We start from the raw sequence: 21,600 nt of genomic DNA on the forward strand, positions 1-21,600 counted from the left end.
AGAGCCTCAATGCACGTCTGTACCCAATTCCCTTTAGTCTCTCTTGGTATTACTGTGTTCTTTTTAAATAGCTGTCATCTGTCCATGCAATAAATAGTTGTTGAGTATCTCTGCCAGGTGCCAGATGCTGTGTTAAGCCCTGGCTCATTCCACCTGTAAATCTGCAAACCAAGACTCCCTCTTTCAGCTTTCCTAAAATTTTTAACACAAAGTTTCACCAGCACTAAATCCATGTTTGTTGAATGTGACCCTGTCTATATATCTCTGGTTTTAAAAATTTTCCTTTAGTAAATATTGTTCTGATAGCAGTTGTATGGCCATGGAAGTAGTGGAGAGTAGACTGGAGATTGTTCATTTTATAATTGAAGGGTCTGACAGCTCTAATTAGGATTTTGAAGTTTTTTCTCTGTGTTAATTGTCTTTAGGAGAGCCACATATTCCAGGCACTGTGACTCATATATTTAGTGAAACACTTGATGAATATTGAAACTGAAGAGAGACAATTCTTATTCTATAGCATAAAATAAAATAGCCATTTCCCCTTTCAATTTTAGAGCTACTTATAACAGAAGGTACTCCTGTTGATGATGCTGATACAGAAGACCAACTAAAGGAGATAAAGGTGGAAGAGCCACCAGATGCCACCCTTTTGGACAACATGCTTTCCTTGTTATATTCATACTTGCTTTATTTCACTAAGATGGTAAGTTTGACATAGTTTCTTCAATTAGAATGTTGATTATTTATTAGTTTTTAAGTGGCTTCTGGTCATGAAGTGAAGAACTTAAAATGTATTTATGAAAATGATTCCTGACCCTTTGAGTAGATAGCTCCTAAAACAAAAGCCATAGGGGTGTGGCTTAATGGCTACTTAGTTTAGCATATGAGGAAGATTTGCTGTCTACCAAGGCTGGACATTTGTACACCTGTAAAAACTTGGTTCTTCCCCTCAGAACCTTTCATTCTTGAAACACAGTAAGATAATGGCAGAAAGAGAGGTATTTATTTGATGGTAGAACATTATTGTCCATAAATGCATTTATTATGGTTGGAAGGGTGATCAAAAAGGTCAGAAAGTAGTTGAGATGTGTTTGAAGCACAGGCAAAGGACAAACAGGAGTGTGACATGTGGTTTGTTGTTGATTAGACAGGCTGGGGTGGAGGATGGTGGGTGAAGCTGGCAGTCAGAAGAAATGTGTTCAGAGAAATGGAAACATGAAGAAAAGGATATTTGGGGAGGCCAGGAGAATGTGAATAGTTGGTGTTGTATAAAGTGTGAAGTTGGAGGGGAATGGTCTGTTGGAGAGGCCAGCAAATCTTAAAGGAAGACATGAGCCAAAGTAGCATTAGACCATTAATAGTGGGGATCCTTAGAAAGTTTTAAGAATGAAAGGAATTAGGTTAAAGTTTGAAGATGAGCATACCTACCACAGCAGTATTGTTCCAGGAAGCAGGCTAGGAACAGTGGTAAATTAGGAAAAAGACTATTAATTGCACAATTAATAGAAAAGTAAAAACATGTTTCAAAATCTATAATAAACCTTGTATCCAAAGGAGTCATAACAATGAGGTGCTGGACTTTAGTTCTGTGGTACAGCTTTTCAATGGACTCACTGGCCTATAGGTACGGCTCACTTCCTGCCTCCTGAAGGATGAATATGCTACCCAGAGCTATGATGGTTTCTACTGAGTGGTAAAATTCACAGAAATTCCACATTACTCATGTCAGAATCATTCCTTGTGCAAAGTTTGATGTAGATGAAGATAAAGTGGTTTCTTGGTCAATAACTGCAATTTCTTTCTTTTAAGGTCAGTGGGTTTCTTGTATCTGTAACCACAATAGAAAGATGATTGTTTAAAATACTTTGATGATTGATTTACTCCAATGTTACATTCTAGATAAGAGGGACTAAGAAGAAACACGAACTAGTAACCATTAGAACAGTATGAATCCTATATGTATATCACTTACAGTTCTGCAAGAATGTAAGTTATGTACACAGGTAGAATCATAAACTACCAAAGAATATAAAATATTAAATACCACAAGAAAAACAGAAGTTGCTTAAGTATCAGCAGTACCTATAAAAATGGTTTCAATAAGCACCTATATTAGAATAGAAATTTAAGAGTTCCTTTGATATTTTATTTCTCTCCCTCCTGAAACCACCATGCCCAGATTGTCCTTTCCATATTCTTACAAACTAACTGCCAGTTATAGTATCTTTTTACCCAATGCATCTTATTGAAAGAAAAAAAATAATTCCTTAACTGTTAGAAAGTAATCATTAGGTTCCTAAAAGGACTTAAGGTAATTATTAGAGAACCTGCTTCCTTAACTCTGTATTATGAGAAATACTTCCCTGTCAAATAATATTTAACCACATTATTACACAACTAGATAATGCAACTGCTAATTCTTATATTTAAAAAAAATTGTTGATTTGACTTTCTTTAAGTCAACATTCATAACTATGTGACATAAGATCTTGTTTTAAGTACACTATCAACACAAACCCAGATAAGTACTGTCCTTAAGAAGTCCTTAAGAAGTCAGTAACTGATAATTACAAACCTTTGGTTAATTTTTCAATATGCTTCTGGAGCTCAATGTCCACATTAAAATGAACATATGTATCTTCTTTTCTTGAAGCCACAGGAGTATCTTGCACAGGAGTTAAATCTATGCCATTCAGATCTGGAGAAACAAATAAGTTTCTGCTTATGAGCATTCACATATACAGACGGAAACTCTAGAAACTGCAAAGGTTACAGTTCCTAAAGAGGCATGGAAAGAGCTGAGAGGAGATTCTCAGGCTAAGAGATTCCTATTTGGTGTGAGCAAGTATGTGAGAGTTGTTGAAGTTCATGGGATATGTGGAGAGAAATGAATATAGACTGGATAGGAGACCTCATGAAGGGGACAAGGAAGCCTTTACATGGCCAAGTGGACAAAACTTGATCTTCATAGTGAAGTGGTAAAAAGAACAAACATGTTTTCCTTAGGGAATAGCCCACTATATTTTTCTATGCAAAAAAAAAAAAAAAATCTGGAGTATATAATTTGCCACAATGGAGCTCTGCCACCAATTTCTAACTTTGATCAAGTATATGGCTTATTTAGAAAAGCCTTTAAACCTAACCTTATCATAATTTCCCTGTTAAGAACCAAAAATGGATGAGAACAGCCAACAAAAACCCTTTGGTTAATGAATAATTTTTCATATATATTATCTAAATTCTGGTTATACTGTTTACAACATACCCTGAATTTACAACAACCAGATGGTACGTTATATATAGTTTTAATTTTCTGGGTTTTAAAATCTCAGATCAAATTCAACATGGACTCATTTAATAACTCCTCAGTGTTTATGTGTTATTCATTTATGTGTCTCAAAAAGCTCAAAAACAATTTAGTACATTTAATAATTAAAAAATATTTACATAAAAATATTTCAGTTTAACATATGCAAAGGTAACTTAACATTTACAACATCATTAAATATTTTTGTGTTTTAAGTATACTTTCTGAATGAGTATGCAGTTTTACAAATGGTCTATCAAACAATGTAAATATTTTCCAGTATACTATATATTTGATAACTAGTAACATCGGAATTTAAAAGTGTACCAGTATTAGTGCTGTGGATTAGGTTCTTTAAATAAATCTTTTTCTTTGTGGTCATATTTTTCTTTTAATTAGCACTAATGAACCCATGGATCTGACTTTATTTCTGCAATTGATAAAAGTTCCTCCATTTAATTTCAGCACCGATCTGTTCCTTTGGTGCAAAAAACTACAGATTAAAATAAGTCATTTGTACTAACTATAGTTATTTCTGTAAAATGGTATAATTTATTCCTTAATCACATCTTCATCCCACGGGATTGCTTTCAGGGCATGGATGTTATGGACGCACCCTACTTCCCTGTCCCCTGATTTTCATCTGCCTCTGTAGGACTCACCTATGTAGATACCTCAGTAGCACAGGAAGAAGAGGGGCTGAAGCAGGAGAGATGGGAAAACAGGACATGGGGCTTTGTGTAGAAAACTACACACCCATGGAAGGTGAGAAGTGCTATTGTTAATCTACATCCTGAAGGCTGTAGCTGCTGTTAAGGACAATGTGTATGTTTAGTCCGCACATTAGCTGGAATCTGAAGAGCAAAAATCTATACAAACTCAAAAGCAAGTAGGAAATATATTTTGTAAGTCTTTCAGAACTATGTTCTGTTATGATCTCTTCTAGGATTTTGCCTCATTATAGAATGCATTAAAGTAAGTTGTCACATATACAAGACCATCCCCTGTCAAAAACTTTGTCCCATATGAGAAAAAACATAATTCTATTTGCCAGTTATTTACCCTTTACACTAACTGTAATATAGGGATCGATGCAATGTCCAGCGTCTTTCAGACCAATTTTCTCAATCCTGATAGTGAGTAATGTCATTCCCAGTTCTGATGGCAACCTTGGTAATAAAGTACCTGGCAACAGAGAAACCTCAATAAAAGTTAGCTCCACCAATAATTCAGAGTAAATACTTTGACAAACAGAAGATATAGCCTACCTCTTAAGAACTAGCTAGGCATTATGTATTTTTATTTCCAAAATTCATGAACATATGATTTATACTTTTTTAGAAAAATATGTAATTTTACACATAATATATCTGCATTTCCCAACCATACAATCACCTTTAAGCAGAAATAATAATTTCTATAATAATAGTGTATAGTATGTATAATAAAAGTTTGTTAAAAACATCACTTCAGGAAGCCCAATTATACATAATAGTATAATATGCTCACATAATATTTATATTCCATATGTACTTCTATATTATACTCAGCATCTTAATATGAAGTGGTAGAACAAAGACAAGAAAAGCTTTTAAAATACTTGTTATTCTGTTCTAAAGTCTGAGACATTTAATATCACAATTGATCAATACATTCTTTCCTTTAGTTACTCCTAATAAAGAATAATTTATAATTTGATATTTATGTTTTAATTTAACTATATAGTCTAACTTCTATTCTTCATTCTATTTTGTATGATTTATTCTAAGAAAGTAGTATTATACAGACTGCCATATAAAAGGGCCATTTGTATAACTGAACATTTTCCCCAAAACCAACTAAAATTTTTAAAACTAAAAACCCACCTAGAACAACATGACAACATTCACCCACCAAGAACATATGAAGGAAGAAATCAACTGTTCAGTATGTTCCCTTTTTTGAAACTACCAATAGAGAACAGATGCAAATAAGCTGATTTTAATCAAGTATGTATACAGAACCTCAAAATACATTTAACAAAAGATTTTGGTTAATGTTTTTCAAGTTTCTATTAATCAATGTGTTATGCTACTTTTAATGATGAGTTATTTGAAATAAATGAAGCAATCAACACACTATATTTGAAAATACACATTTGATTGATGGCAAATGTGGCTTGAGGAAATTTTGGGAGGTGATGGGAATGTTCTGAACTTGTATAGTGATGACAGATGCAAAACTCTATAGAGGTGTCAAAAATCAATGAATTTTTTTCTTACAGAAGGGAAATGTTATGATACACAAATTATACCTCAACAATGCTGTTAAAAATGTATTACTTTCTAATTTAAACAAATATGAAGACAATACAGACAAATGCAAGAATGGGAAGGCCTGCAGGCTGCATTCCACTGTTGCATTAACAAACCTAAATGAGCTCAGGCTGATAGCATTAAATATATACATAATACCTTTTATGCATCTTCTTTGATTGACAAATGAGGGTACTTTTCGAAGAGGGGCTTGTACCTGGACATCTGGGATGAACTTCAGAGAGCTAAGAAACACCTCTGAAATTTTATGAAAAATGTGAATATGTATACATTTATATTTATATACATACATATTCACATGTATGTATATTATATATAAATTTTTCTGCAGAAAAGTTCATTTTATTATGTAGTACATGGCTGTATAAATATGCTACAGTTTATGTACAAATTCTTGTGTTGATAGATATTTGAATTACTTCAACTGTTTGGATATAGTTAACAAGGCTATTATAAATACTCTTCTGAACATCTTCTGGTGCCCATAAGCACCCATTTCTGAAACAGAGGAATCACTAAGTCACCTGGCATGTTACCTCCATACCTACTATGTAACAACAATCCATTTCCCAAGGTGGTTGTGCCAATTTTTATTCCTAGCCCAAGTGCAGTAGTGTTCCCATTGCTCCACTTGCTCATTAGGTACTGTTTTCTCAGATTCTTCATGTTAGCCAATTTTGGTATAAAGAGATCAATCATTTTAATTTGCATTCCTCTGAAGATTAATAAGTTTGAGCACCTTTTTGAATAAATCAAATAAATGATTTCCTCTTTTCTGAAGTGTGTTCAAATATTTTGCTCGATTTTTTATTGAGATGTCTATCTTATTGAGCTGTAGGAGGTCTCTATTTTTTTGCTAGACAAATGTTTTACAATTAGCTTCTTAGTAGTTTTCTTTTATAAAGACTTTTTGTTGAAGTAGAGCATATACATTTTAAAATGTACAAATTGTTAGCACAGTTTGCTGAACTTTCACAAAGTGAATACACCTGTATAACTAGCATCAGATCTAGGAAAGATATGATCAGCCTCCTGGGAGTGTCCTTCCCCACACCCTATCCAATTCACTCTTCCAAAAGATAGCAACTGTTGCTAACTTCTAACACCAAGTATTAGTTTTGAATGTTAAGAATGACTTTTGTCTGCCATGGTGTCTTCTGATTATGATAAATACTTACTGCTAGTAATATCAAATTTCTTAATATCTTCCTTTACAATCAGTGCTTTTTATGTTATATTTAAGAAAACTTACCCCACTCCAAAATCATAAAGGTATTATCTTGAAAGCATTTTATTGTTTTGCCATTCACACTTAATTCTATATGTCACACAGAATTATTGTCTATGGTGTATAGTAGGAGCTTTAATTTCACATAAATACTCAATTGTCTCAGCACTACTTATTAAAAAGACTGACATTTTTCACCACTGATCTGCAGTCCCACCTCAATCATAAATCATGTGGCAATCACTTTCTGAGTTTTCTGTCTTACCGAACTGTTTATCCTCTTATCACTAATAGAGTATCTTAATTCTATAGCTGTATAAAAGGTCCAGAAACTGCAATAAAAATTCAGATGAGTTTCAGAAAGAGTCTATCTTTATAAATTACTTCTTCTAATTTATGAACTAGTATATATCTTTACATTTTAAAAATCATAACATTTATTTAATAGAAGTTTATTTGACCAAAAAAGCCTTCAGAAATAAAGACCTACAGATCCATGGAAAACTCCTGTTTTTATTTTTATGTTCCATGAAGAATGGATGGCCATGTAGAAATGACTGGAAAGGGGGTGTGAGCTAATGGTAAAAGGCTGCCAGGGTCCTAGCAAGCCCTGTCTGGTCAGATTCTTCTTGGCCTCTCTGTATAGCCTTCTTTCCTTCTGGACCTAAGGCAGGTCCTGTCTGGAATGAGGGTTTTTAAGGGAGGGGGGAATGGAGGGTAAGGGGACAGGAAGGGAATAGCAGGGAGGGTAGAGGAGAGAGAGAGAGAGAGAGAGAGAGAGAGAGAGAGAGAGAGAGAGAGAGAGCTTTCTAGGTTTTATGAGAGAAGGCTGTGGGAGAGAAGGGTGAAGGACAGGAGGGCAGGAGGAGGGCAGAGGCTTTGCTTCTGAGGTTGCTTTTGGGATTCCAATCTCCTTCAGTTAGAAGTTCTCAGCAAGCCAAAACCCCACCCTTTGGGCTATCATATTCTTCCCCCTCTCCCTCCCTCCTCCTCCCTTTCTCCTTTTAAGAAGGGAATGTGTAGATCTTTCCATCTTCTAAGATCTTCTTTGATTTCTGTTTAGGGTTTTGTAGTTTTCATTGTATAGATCTTTGACTTCTTTCGTTGATTCTCAAGTATCTTATATTTTTTTTTTGAGGTTACTGTAAATGGGGCAGTTTTCCTCATTTCCTTCTCAGAGGCTTTGTCACTGATATATAGAAATGCCTTTGATTTATGGGTGTTGATTTATATCCTGCTCCTTTGCCGAATTCATTTACTATTTCTGGAAAGATCTACCTTGCTCTTGGGATAGGCAGAATTAATATTATCAAAATGACCATACTACCAAAAGCACTATATAGATTTAATGCAATTCCAATCAAAATCTCAATGGCATTCTTCATAAAAATAGAAAAAGCAATCATGAAATTCATCTGGAAAAATAAGAGACCAAGAATAGCTAAAGAAATCCTTAGCAAGAAGAGTGAAGCAGGGAGTATCGCTATATGAGACCTTAAACTATACTACAGAGCAATAGTAACAAAAACAGCATGGTATTGGCACTAAAACAGACCAATGTTACAGAATTGAGGACACAGAGACTAACCCACAAAATTACAATCATCTTATTTCAGACAAAGGTGCCAAAAACATGCACTGAAAAAAAGATAGCATTTTCAACAAATGGTGCTGGGAAAACTGGAAATCCATATGCAACAAAATGAAATTAAACTCATAACTCTCACCATGCACAAAACTTAACTTAAAATGGATCAAGGACCTAGGAATTAAGCCAGAGACTCTGTGTCTAACAGAAGAAAAAGGTAGGCCCTAATCTTCATTATATGGGTTAGGCCCCAACTTCCTTAATAAGACTCCTATGGCACAAGAATTAAAACCAGGAATCAATAAATTGGATGGATTCAAACTAAAAAGTTTTTTCTCAGCAAAAGAAACAATCCGTGAGGTGAACAGAGAGCCTACATCCTGGGAGAAAATCTTTACCCCTCACACATCAGATAGAGCACTAATCTCTAGAATATATAAAGAACTCAAAAAGCTAAGCACTGAAAAAAACAAGTAACCCAATCAAAAAATGGGCCAAAGACTTGAACAAACACTTCTCAGAAGAGGATATACAATCAATCAACAAATATATGAAAAAATTTTCAACATCTCTAGCAATCAGAGAAATGCAAATCAAAACTAAGATACAACTCTAATCAGAATGGCAGCTATTATGAAGACAAACAACAATAAGTGTTGGCAAGGATGTGGGGAAAAAGGCATACTCATACATTGCTGGTGGGACTGCAAATTGGTGTAGCCGATTTGCAGCCAATCTCCATACTGCTGTATGGAGATTCTTTGGAAACCTGGGAATGGAACCACCATTTGACTGAGCTATTGCTCTCTTTGGACTATACTCAAAGGACTTAAAAACAACATACTACAGGGACACAGCCACATCAATGTTTATAGCAGCACAATTCACAATAGCTAAACTGTGGAGCCAACCTACATGCCCTTCAGTGGATGAATGGATTTTTTAAAATGTGACATATATACACAATGAACTTTTTAAAAAGAGAATAAAATCATGGCATTTGCAGGTAAATGGATGGCATCGGAGAAGATAATGCTAAGTGAAGTTAGCCAATCCCCAAAAAACAAATGCCAAATGTTTTCTCTGATATAAGGAGGCTGACTCATAATAGGGTAGGGAGGAGGAACATGGGATGAATAGATGGATTCTAGATAGGGAAGAGGGGAGTGAGGAAAAGGGAGGAGGCAGGGGATTAGCTTCCTAATGAATGTGGAATGAATGTGATGGACATCATTATCCAAAGTACATGTCTGAAGACACAAATTGGCTGTCAACCTACTATATATACAAACAGAGATATGAAAAATTGTGGTATATATGTGTAATAAGAATTGTAATGCAAAAAAAAACCAAGTACATGTATAACGTGAATTGGCATGAATATGCTTTATACAAAGATATAAAAAATTGTGCTCTATATGTGTAATAAGAATTGTAATACACTCCATTGTCATGTATTTAAAAAAAATAAAATCAATAAAAGAAAAAGAAGGGAATGGGGAATGGGTAGGGAAAAACTGTGGAATGAACCCAAACTAACTTTCCAATGCACATATGTGAATATACTATAATGAAACTCATCATTTTGAATATCTATAAGATACTAATTCTTAAAAATGTAAATAAATAGATCAGTAAAGTGGATCAAAGGGAACAGTGGGAGGGAGGATGGTGAGGGTGAAGGGACTGAATTGGAGCAAATTATATTCCATGCATTTATAATTAGTCCAAATGAATCTAATGTCAAGAATAACTATTATGAACAAATGAAAAAAAGAATAATGACTTCACTGTTTTTATAAAATGCATTCTCATAAACAATTCAATCAAGAGAAATGAAAAAAGTAAAAGAGATCATACAATTAAACATCTCACCAACCATAACAATTATTAAGTCACTCTTCCATCTTTTTCCCTAATTTCAAGATTACTCCAGTTTCCTTTTCCTTTTGATATTCTTTTCTTTCTTTCAACAAAGGTTTATTTTCTACATAAAATTCTTATATTTATTTTGTTAAATTTATAATAAGGTCCTTGATATTATTTAATACTACTATAAATATTATAATAGTTCATTTTCTAAGCAACTATTACTTGTTTGAGATAGAATTGATTTGTCTGTACAGATTTTATATCCAGAAACCGCATTATCTTATTAATGAGTTATGAATAGGTTTTTTTGCATATTCTCTATATATTCATAAATATGCAAATAAAGAACATCTCCCCTTTTATATTTCATTTTTCTTATACTAGTGCAGTAGCTAGGGCTTCCAAAACAATTCTGATGAAAAGAAGTAATAGACACTCTTGTTTTGTTCAAATTCATCATTAAATGATTTTGGGCTGTAAATGTCATGTAGCCTTGTTTTATCAAGTTAAGGATGTTTTTCTGTTCTTTGCCAAGAATTGTTTAAAATCAAGGCTGTATTTCAAACTTAACTGAGAACTTTTCCTGCATTGTTGACAACATTATGAAATCTTTCCCCTTAATCTTCTAATGTGAACTACCTTGATAAATTCTGCTAATAATATATTTTGAAAAATCACTCATTAGTTCATGGAGATTTTCTGAATTATTTTCTACAGCATCCTATGTATCATAGTTTATTCAGTAAATCTTCATATGGCAGTTACATTATTTCTAACTTTTTATCATTATAAAAAACACCTCAACAGAGAATCTGGTATATATGCAAGTGTTCCCCCCTCTTTTTCCTGTATTTTGCGGGTGCATCTTCAGAGTAAATTCTCAGGAATGGGATTGCTAAGGAAAAAAATATCTACTTATATATTCTTAGAGAATGCTCAATTTCCCTCCAAAGGAACTGTACCATTTTTCTATTTCCACCAGTGATTAATAAGTACCGATTTCCCCTAAGACTCACCAACAGTAGCTTTAATTTATGTTTTTTATTAAAAATAAAGTTGAGTATCTTTTTATATGTTCAACGGGTATTTTTAAATGTGTGTGTGTGTGTGTGTGTGTGTATGTGTGTGTGTGTGTGTGTGTGCACACGCATGCACACTCGCTCATGTTGTCTGTTCCTCTCATGTATTCCGCTTTGGTTATTACAATTAAAATTTTTCTTTATATATTAAGAATGTTGGGTTGGGATGTAGCTCAGTGGCAAAGTGTCTGCCTTGCATTTGCAAAATCCTGTATTCGACCCCTAGTTCCAAAAAAGACAAAAAAGAACCCACCCTACCCCACCCCCCAAAACCCCCAAGAATGTTACCTCTTTTATTTCTTACCTCTTTACTACCCTTTTTTTGACAGTCAAAAGACGATTGCTTTACAGCTTTCAAAGTCTTTTTGATGTTAAGATTATTTTTTTCCAAGTTGATATTAAACTTGTTGTTACTTTGGGGTGAGTCAATTTTATAACCTGTCATCATCTAGATCTTTCAGTTGAAATGGTAGGGCTGATGCTACATTCCTTACCAACAATCTTTTTGCCTGAGACTACACAGTAAGGTTTAATGTAATCATTATGCTTCGAATAATTTAATATGGAGGCAGTGATTGCAAGTCTGAATTTCTTGTTTAATTCAAGGTAGAATGTCAAACATTGTGCTCCATGATGAAGGAAGCTGACTATAATTAAGATCATAGATTACATAGAAAGGTGCCTATTTAAGGTGTTTCAGAATGGTCTATGATGTGCTCTCTCTCTGCATGGTCAACTCCTACATACTCAGTGAGTCCTAAATCTGGCTAGATTTATTGAACTCCCTCAGCCCTTCTTTTTTCCAACCTATGACATTGGTGCACATCTCTAATCATAATCATGTGCTTTTGGCTCTGTCTTGCTGACTACACAATAAGCATCCTGAAAGATGTGGGAACTGTTCCTTTTGTAGTATGCACAAGGAATAAACAGATCTTTGTTGAAGAAATATTTTATTGAATGAATGACTGAATTTCCAGTTCTAGAGGTTATCATGCACTAGTAAACAAATGGCTAGAGAATCTATATCAATGAGTGAAGAAATAATAAACATAAAAGAAGATAAAATACTAAAATAATACCATACCATCTACAGCTCCCAGGTTAGATGAAAAAGGTTGCATGTTTTTGCATCAAAGATAAAACCATGATAGTTGTAAATTGAGCCAATGCATTAAAAGGAAGATTTCTAAGTGAAGAATTAACATATCCAATTTCATAGTGTAATATGAGAACAAGTCAAGTAAATTCATAAAATCTGAAGACTAACAAGGATAAGAAAGAAATCACTACACACAATCCAGTGTAAACTGTGCTATTCCAGCTAGATCATCTGCTCACAGATCTAGAGCAAAGATCAGAAGAAATGTTCTTCCACATGGAATTGCTATGTAAATAAGAAATAGCTAACACTTGTGAGCATTTTTGATGTGCCATGTACTGTCCTAATATCATTTTCGAAGCAAAACTCAAACACAGTTTGTTGTAATTAGTAACCCTAATATTACCAGTAGATGTATGACTACTTGGATTGAATGTTTGTATGTGAATACCAGATTTCATGTATTTTTGAAAATATCATTTCAATCCATTATTTAAAATAGTAAACTATTACACTTTTTATTCACCGTATGGTCTATTCTTGCATCATCTCTATACATGTAGACCCAGGGTACACCTATTTTTATCCCCAAACTCTGAATGATAGGGTTTCAAAACATGCTCCCAGAAAAGGTGGAAGAAATATGCATGTCACCTGCTCCATGTATTCTTTTCATCACATCATCTTCTGGACACAAAATGCAAAACTCACACTTATCTTATGTTTCTACCAAAGCCTAATTTTAATGACAGCATGAATTACTAAAATCATCTACATCTGCATTGGCTATTGTTTTCAAATTTCAATCCTACGGTGAGTATACACTTGTTTCTTCCTAGAATAGTGTATTCACCCATCCCCCTGTTGAAAATATCCCTGATCTTATCACTCATTTTATACTTTGCCCGATCTCCTAACATCCCTATGGATATCTATTTCCCCAAGTGCCTTGTTGTGACTGACTCTTCTTGTGTGCTGACATTCCCATTTACACTCCAATGGAAATTCATTGGATTGCAAAAAGGGCCTTTAGTCCAAATCCTAAACTCACTCTTCTTCCTTACCCTAGTCTGGAATCCTGCCTACTCTCTCTATTTCACTGGAAGTTCTCTTTTACATTCAGTAGTCCCAGGTACAAGATCTTATGCCATTGTATATGGATTTACAGGATTCATCTCTGCAGAACATAATTAAAAACTATGTATCCAAATCAAGGGCCCAACACCCTTTTGTGCTTCAGATCTTACCTACTTTTCTATTTTCATACTTACATTTCACCTTACATTCTTACAAATATCCCAGTTGCCCAATACCCATATTCATCCAGCAGAATGACTCCTAACCCAAATCGAACATGATATGACCCTTAACCATACTCTGTTCCCTCAATCTATTTTCACATAACAGCAGGTCCTGAGTTGATCTTGCCACACAGGTATGTAGGGAATCCTACAGCTGCTGAGAAGCTCAAAGGTAGATGCCGAAATGATTCCTGGAGCAAATGTAGGCAGCTAGGTAGGACCTGTGAGGTCTCTTCCATGGCCAACAACCCAGTCAGGATGAAGGGATGTGGCTGAATCAGCCTCTCTCTTCTCAATGCAGGGAAGATGGACACAATCAGGCCTGTGTGGATTGCTGATCCCAGGCTCCTAGGGTATATAGAGCTTTATGTCTTGTGAAAATGTCACAGGAAGGTGGGGGAGCCTCCATCTCATGGGACCCTTGGAAACAATTGTTAGGACAAAGTGGTTGCCAAGGCAGTGACCTCATTCACGTCACTTCCTTGGTGATGGAACTCTCTGAACTTGGGATCCAGAAGGCAAGGCACCCAGAGGCAGTTCCAGTCTCAGTGGGCTCACTTGTTTGTCTGTACCAAGGCCAGAGTCATCCTTTCTTGGCACCTAGTGATGTGTGGAGAGCCAAATGCCTTAAATGGTCTGAACAGGGACCTTTCCTGAGAAAGAAGTGTTGGCTCATTGCTGGCTCCTGACAACTACACAGAGATGGCCAAGGAGACAAGAGCTGAGTCAGGACAGGCCACAGCTGGGGAACATATTTTCAGCCACCACTCAGAGGACAGAGTGGATAGATGCAGACCAAATACAGGGGCATTTTGTGTGTCTTAGTGGGTGTGTGTTGCAATTTGTCATTTTGTCTCATGTTCTGAGAACATGAAGGAAAAAAGTTTTTCTGTTGTTGTTCTTGTTGGTTTGAAATGGGCTGTAGACTAGTGAGTCTTTCTATGTCAGTGGATCCCACTGGGTTTGTGTTTACAGAGAGTAGAGAGAAGAATGCAGCTATGAATGTGTCCTTTCTAGTGGAAATCTTTGCAGGACTGCTCATGGCCAATTAATGAATGGACTGCTGCTTGCCTTGCAGATGGGCAACACCTACCAAGATCCTAAGTTCCTGTATTCTTCCTGAATTTTGACCACTCTCTGAAGGGGTTTGTGGTTTTGTGTCCAAGATGTGTACCACCTTCAAGCTGTGTGACATGCCCATGGACTGGATTGCTGAAGGGAATGCCAAGCATCTCAGAAAACTCAAAAATTAGCATGACTGGTAAGGATCTCTCTGGAGAATCCCTGGTTGGATAGATGGCAACCCAAGTTGCATGATTAGGAGCTGTCAGTGCCACAGTGTTCAATTAAAGCCAAGTTTTTCTCCAGGCTTCTTTCTTCCCTATTGTTCTGTTCCCCTGAATGTCAGGGAGGAGTTTGCCTTAGGGCATTCCTTTGGGAATCCTCAAGAAAACCGTTTCAAATGGAAATGAAGAGGCCTAATCTGTGCCTTTGAGTTAAAGTGCTTTGTAAAAGCTGTGTCTGAATCAGACTCTTGGTGAGGGACAAGAAGCATGTACTATTTTTTGAAGGATTGTAGTTAAATTCCCCATTATTATTCAGTTATATAATACTATGTGAATAAAACACAATTATTTTGAATTTCTGTAAACAGGAAGATAATATATTTAATCTTAGAATATTGATCAGATCTTGAGAAAAGTTTATTTACTATAACAAAATATTTGCTTGGTTAAGCATACAGAAAATATGTCATTAGTATTTCTTTTCTGTAGGCTCCTGAATCGTGAAATTTGTACTGGTATTTGTATTTAAAGATTTTTAAGAGGTAGAAAAAATATTCATGTGTTCCAGAACCTCTATAGTAGATGCAATCTTTATGACATTTATTCATCAATGTATTATGCAATAAAAAATAAATGGGATATGCAGTTTGGATTATTCATAGACAATTCACCTAACATGGATGCTTTTGTACAGATTTCTTACCATTGCCAATATTTATCCATGATTTTTATTGCTATTATATCTCTATGTTTTCTCCCCATTTCCATTACTATCACCATTAGTTGGTCTCTTAAAATATTTTTTTAAGATAGTATTAGTAATCAAACCCAGGGACACTCTTACAGTGCACTACACCCTAAGTTCTTTTTATATTTTGTTTTGAGACAGAAGCTGACTGAGTATCTGAGACTGGTCTTGAATGTGCTGTACTCCTGCCTCAGACTCCTGAGTCACTGAGATGACAGGTATGCACCATAATGTTTGGCTTTAATACTTTAACTTGTAAAACAGAGTCTACCTTAAAACCTTTGAAATATGATAATCAGATACAGTTACTATTTCACTGTGAACCTCCAAAGGCTTCCTATTTCACATAGGATGCATTTTAACATCTGATTGTGACCAGACAATTTGTATTCATTCAGCCCCTTTCTCTCTTTTGGTTTGACTTCTGGAACATGCCAAATTCTTTCCCCACCTTTGTTTTACATTTGTATTATTTTGCAATGTTGCTTACATCATTTCCTTCTTTAAATACCATGGGTCTCCTCAGTTCAAGTGCCATCACTTCAGATAGACTTCCCCCAGTCTTGTAATATGGCCACCGCCTTCCACTCACTCTTTCTCAAAAAAAAAAAAGAAAGAAAAAATTACTATTACTTACAATTTAAATGATTTTGTATACTCATTGTGTGATGATAAACTCAACATTTTAGTTCAATATATGAACAAATGTGTAAAAATAATAAAATTTTGTGCTTATTCTTTATCCAAAAAGTAAAGCAATAATTTCTAAGATTTACAGTTTCTGAAATGTACACATTCAGTGATATATGCATACACAGATAATACTTGAAAAAAAGTGGCAGTATTTTTGATGTAACATCAATGGTTATTAGAAATTATGCCAGACTAGTGAAAGATAGATGTCTGCTTTAGTTGGAGCCTATAAGGAAAAGCATCAGATTTAGTTAATCCATGGATAGTAAAAATTAAATAATTCAGAAGAAGACGAAGAATCCAGAAGAATAACACCACAAGAAATACTAATATGAATAATGGAAAGTTTCTTTTTTCTTACTGTTTTCTCCTTCATTTGTCTCATACTCCATTCCCCCTACTTTAGTTGTTTCTATGTGTCATTTTCTGAAGTTCCATCTGGATTTCTTACCACTTTCTCAACTTACCACTCTTCATTTTGATGAATAAAACTTACGTATCAGTGGTTCTTCTCCTAGGGACACTACCACTGAGTTACCCCTATCCCCTATTACAAAAATTACTTTGAGGGACCAGGTTTGTGGCTCAGTGATAGAGCACTTCCTGACATGTGTGAGGCATGTTTTGTTCTCCAGCACCACATAAAAATAAACAACAAGAAAAATAAAAGCTTCCTTAAAAAAATTACTTTCAGACAGGTTCCTGAGGCTAGTCTCAAATTTGTGCAACTCCGGTCTCATCCTCCCATGTAGCTGGGATTACAGTTGTGCCCCATCATCATTGAAGCTTTTTCTGTCAGCACATGCCTGTTTCAGTTTGTTGACTTTCTAAAAAAATAATTAATTATTATTTTTATTTATTTATTGACTCTTTAACTATACAGTTGATATTATCCTATGTGTTCCAGAAAAACAACAAAGTATCTCGGTCTTATAATTTCTCTGAGAAATATTTTTGACAGTTTGAAAGAAATAAGAAGACAACAAATGGCTTTTAGAGATACCCATTTTTACAATCCAGATTCATTTTTAATGCTTTAGGTCAAATTTCAAGTCCTTAACACCCCTCTCTAAAATGTAGGACCATCCTGCACATGCAACCTGATTTAACTAAAGATATGGAGCCCGCTACTGTGGCCCATGCCTGTAATCCCAGCAGCTGGGAAAGCTGAGACAGGAGTATCACAAGTTCAAACCCAGTCTCAGCAAATGTGAAGTGCTAAGCAGCTCAGTGAGACTCTGTCTCTAAATAAAATACAAAATAGGGCTGGTGATGTGGCTCAGTGGTTGAGTGCCTCTGAGTTCAATCTTAGATACCCATAAAATACATAAGTAAACAAATCAATGAAAACATGAGGTCAGAAGGGATAAAAGTGCTTAGAAGGGTATTTTGGTTTTGATCTCTGTTCATCTCTTCTTACCTCTGTTTTTTGAAAATCAAGTAAAAAATAAAACAAATCTAATGAAAAGATTGTCAAATAAAAAGTTATTTGAAAAAAAAACTTGAGAAATGTTATAGATCTTGTATTCATCAAGACCAGAGACATGGATTTAATGCTTCTTAAGTCTGTGCATTGTTTTATTTTGATGAAACTACAGAAGGATTAGCAAAATACTAACTCTATAATCTTAGACCTGGAAGAAGGATAACAATATAAGAACTGGCTGTGATGTATAATATGGAATAATTAGCTTGCATTATGATTATGAATAATGTTTCTGTGAGCAATTGCTTTCAACATTTTCATTTAAAAATGTTTGTCATATTAACCTTGGAAGGGGATTAAATTAAAAGAAATATTCTTAATCATTACACATTTTAACTAAAACTTTAGTTAAATAGGCTCTAATAGTTCATAGCCAATGGAGTTAGGAATAGTTCTTGAATATTATGTTTTTGTTTTTCATTATAATATTTTGCATAAAGATTCATGTCATTTTTTCTCCCAAGTAGGTAATTTTTCTTTGTTTATAAGGAGAATATAAAGTCTTTGTAAAAAAAAAGAATAAAAAGTTTAATGAATAGCAAATATGAAAGAAGCACATTAAGAAGTTTGAGAAGTTTGAGAAGTTTGAGCTGTTAAGATAAAATTCCAAGTGTTGGTCTGTTTATTCACTAATTCAGACAACATGCCAACCTATGAGAAACAGGTAACAGATACAAGCAAAATAACTTTTCCTTCTAGTTCAAACTGCTTCACAGAAATATGATGAAAGAGCTAGTGATACCTGGATTACAACCTTAGTAAGATTAGCTATAAACACACACACACACACACACACACACACACACACACACACATATACATATATATATATCTATGTGTGTATATATGTACATATATTTAAAGAAAAGGAGAAATAAATATGTATTAAAATATACATATAGAATTGGATATAAAATTAAAGCAATATTGAAATGGAAACTGACATGATAAAAAGTTTTGTTATGTTGCACTTCAGCAGTGGGACTGCTGTTTCGTTTCTCCTATTAGCTGTTAATCAAATTTATGTTGGATCTTAATGTTTTGCATATATAGTTGGAAAACATTACCCTTTTTATTGTATTTAAAAATACCCATACTTAGAAATAAGAAACAAAATTCAAAACATGGAAATGGGAATTCATATACATAATATATTTAACAATACATCAATATATACACTACATGTAAGTAACACTAACTATAAACAAACTGTGTGTTTCTGATTTGATTAGCTTTTGGTTACATAGTATCTGTTAAATGTGAATACCAATAAAATATTTTAATAATTTCTTGCAAATATGTTATATATGTTATATAAAAATAACTTCTTAAAAATCAGTACTCTTGGTAAAATCTTTATTATATAGTCAGTATTTTAACATGCTCTTATGTGTATTTTAACATGCTCTTATTTGTATATTGACAGAATTTGTTTATGCTATGTGACATAGTTAAAAAGTTTCAAAATAAGATGATTACAAAGAAAAATATTCCTCATATTATAGAAGTGATTACAGCAGTACCTACATAAATGTGATATGCTTAGATATTAAAATTATGTAAATTTTAACTTTATTAAAATTATGAATATTAGAAAAGTTTTGAAGGAACAACATGATTTTATACAATAGTATCAAGGAGGAAATATCAAGTATCATTTTGATATATATCTAAAAGTTTAGAAATAAAAGACCTACATATGACCATTTTATTCATTTCTAGAGTAAGTTCATCATTATCTGAATTATATTTCAAATGCTGAAATGCCAAGGATGCAGGAATGAGATAAAAGGATGATCCAACTTAGTTATTATCTGAAAGTTGAAAGGAATTTGATTTAGTGACAAGATTGGACTAGAATACCATATAATGGTAGGATCCAAAATTAGTTTCTTGGAAATAAGGGCATTTAAAAAAGTACGTATTGAATAAGCTCAATCTTATTAAAACAGAGAGGCATCAAAAATGTAGATGTAATGGAGGAACAGATTAGTAGATCCTGTTTTAAAATGGTCTTAAATCAATTTAGAAAGTAAACTGAAAGGCACATGTAGAAGTAGAGAAGTGAATGAAAATCACAGATAATTAACATTTCTAATTATTTGTTGTCATACATGTAACAAACCACACACACACACACATAAATACACAATGCCTTTATTATTGATTATAATCATCAACACAGACAGTGTATATTAGGACATTGTTTCCTTATTATAGAAATTAAAGTTGAAGTTCTGGGAAATTGACTATTGTCAGACTGCATTGCCCAAATCTTTCTTTCAATGCTATATTAAAAGATTTCCTCATTCTTTGTAAAGCTAAGTCATATATTCCCTGTATTTTAGGCATTTAAAATTTCAAAAAGTATATTCAAACACCTTACATAAGAGAAACATTTTAGTCAATTATAAAATAAAATTAAAGAAATAAATTATTTTTCAGAAATCAGTACTCCATGGGACAGGAGATATGAAAGTTGAAAATATGATTAAAATACATCATCATTATAGGAATATCTCAGCATGTTCATTTTCTATGAAGTGAAAATAATAACAATGAATTTCTTTTGGAACTTTTTAATTAATCACTCAATACAAGTATAAAATAATGGTATAACACATTGTATTGTGTCTCATGCACAAGGCTAGAAACTGTACATTTGGTTGACATTTCTAAAAAATAACTTTATTTTATTTATTTATATGTAGTGCTGAGCATCAAACCCAGTGCCTTGCACGTGCTGGGTGAGTACTCTATCACTGAACCACAAACCCAGCCCCAATGTGGTAGACATTTATATTCTCAAATTATTTTACAACAAGTTTGCTGATACTAATAATCAAAGAGCTCATATTAACTTCATTTGATTAGTGTCAACAATTTAAAAAACATACATCATGATGGATATCTTACTGTCTCAAACCTACGTACAATGTAATGGAATAATTATGAAGAAAACAGTTTATAGTATGAAAGCAATACTACATATGATATTATAAAATGATCTTCCTACATAAGTTCTTTGAAAATATAGATAACTATGATAATTTCCTGAGCAGAAAAGTTTTATTCTTTTCAGTTTTTTTCTGTGTGTGGGAGATCTCTCTCTCCCTCTTTCTCTCTCTCCCATTCTCTCCCTCTTTCATAATTTTTTATGTCAAAGAACATCAGATAGCCTGTATATTCATAAACATAGAATTTGATAAATCTGATGGTGAGCTGTATAATAATTTTGTAAAAACTGAATGAAAAAATAATTGTATAAAAGCCAAAATTTAAATAGACATTGGTATTACTAGTTAGTAAAATTAAAATTTAATAGAAATGCTAGTGGAGATATTATTGAAGAAAAATAGAAGCTGATAAGGAAACTAAATAAAAAGAATATTGTCAGAGTCATGTAAAATTGTTGAATTGTTTCATGATTTATTGTGTTCTTGTTTTAAGTCTACAAGTACTTTCTGGTTTTGAAAACATAATAAATATCTACTATCAAAACATTAATGAAAAAATTATCCATATAGAATGATGCTTACTAAATCTAAAATTATAAATTTGTGTGTACAGAAAAAGGTACAGCAAACGTACAGAT

Source organism: Callospermophilus lateralis, unplaced genomic scaffold (genome assembly GCF_048772815.1).
Source record: "Callospermophilus lateralis isolate mCalLat2 unplaced genomic scaffold, mCalLat2.hap1 Scaffold_43, whole genome shotgun sequence".
Lineage (NCBI taxonomy): Eukaryota > Metazoa > Chordata > Mammalia > Rodentia > Sciuridae > Callospermophilus > Callospermophilus lateralis.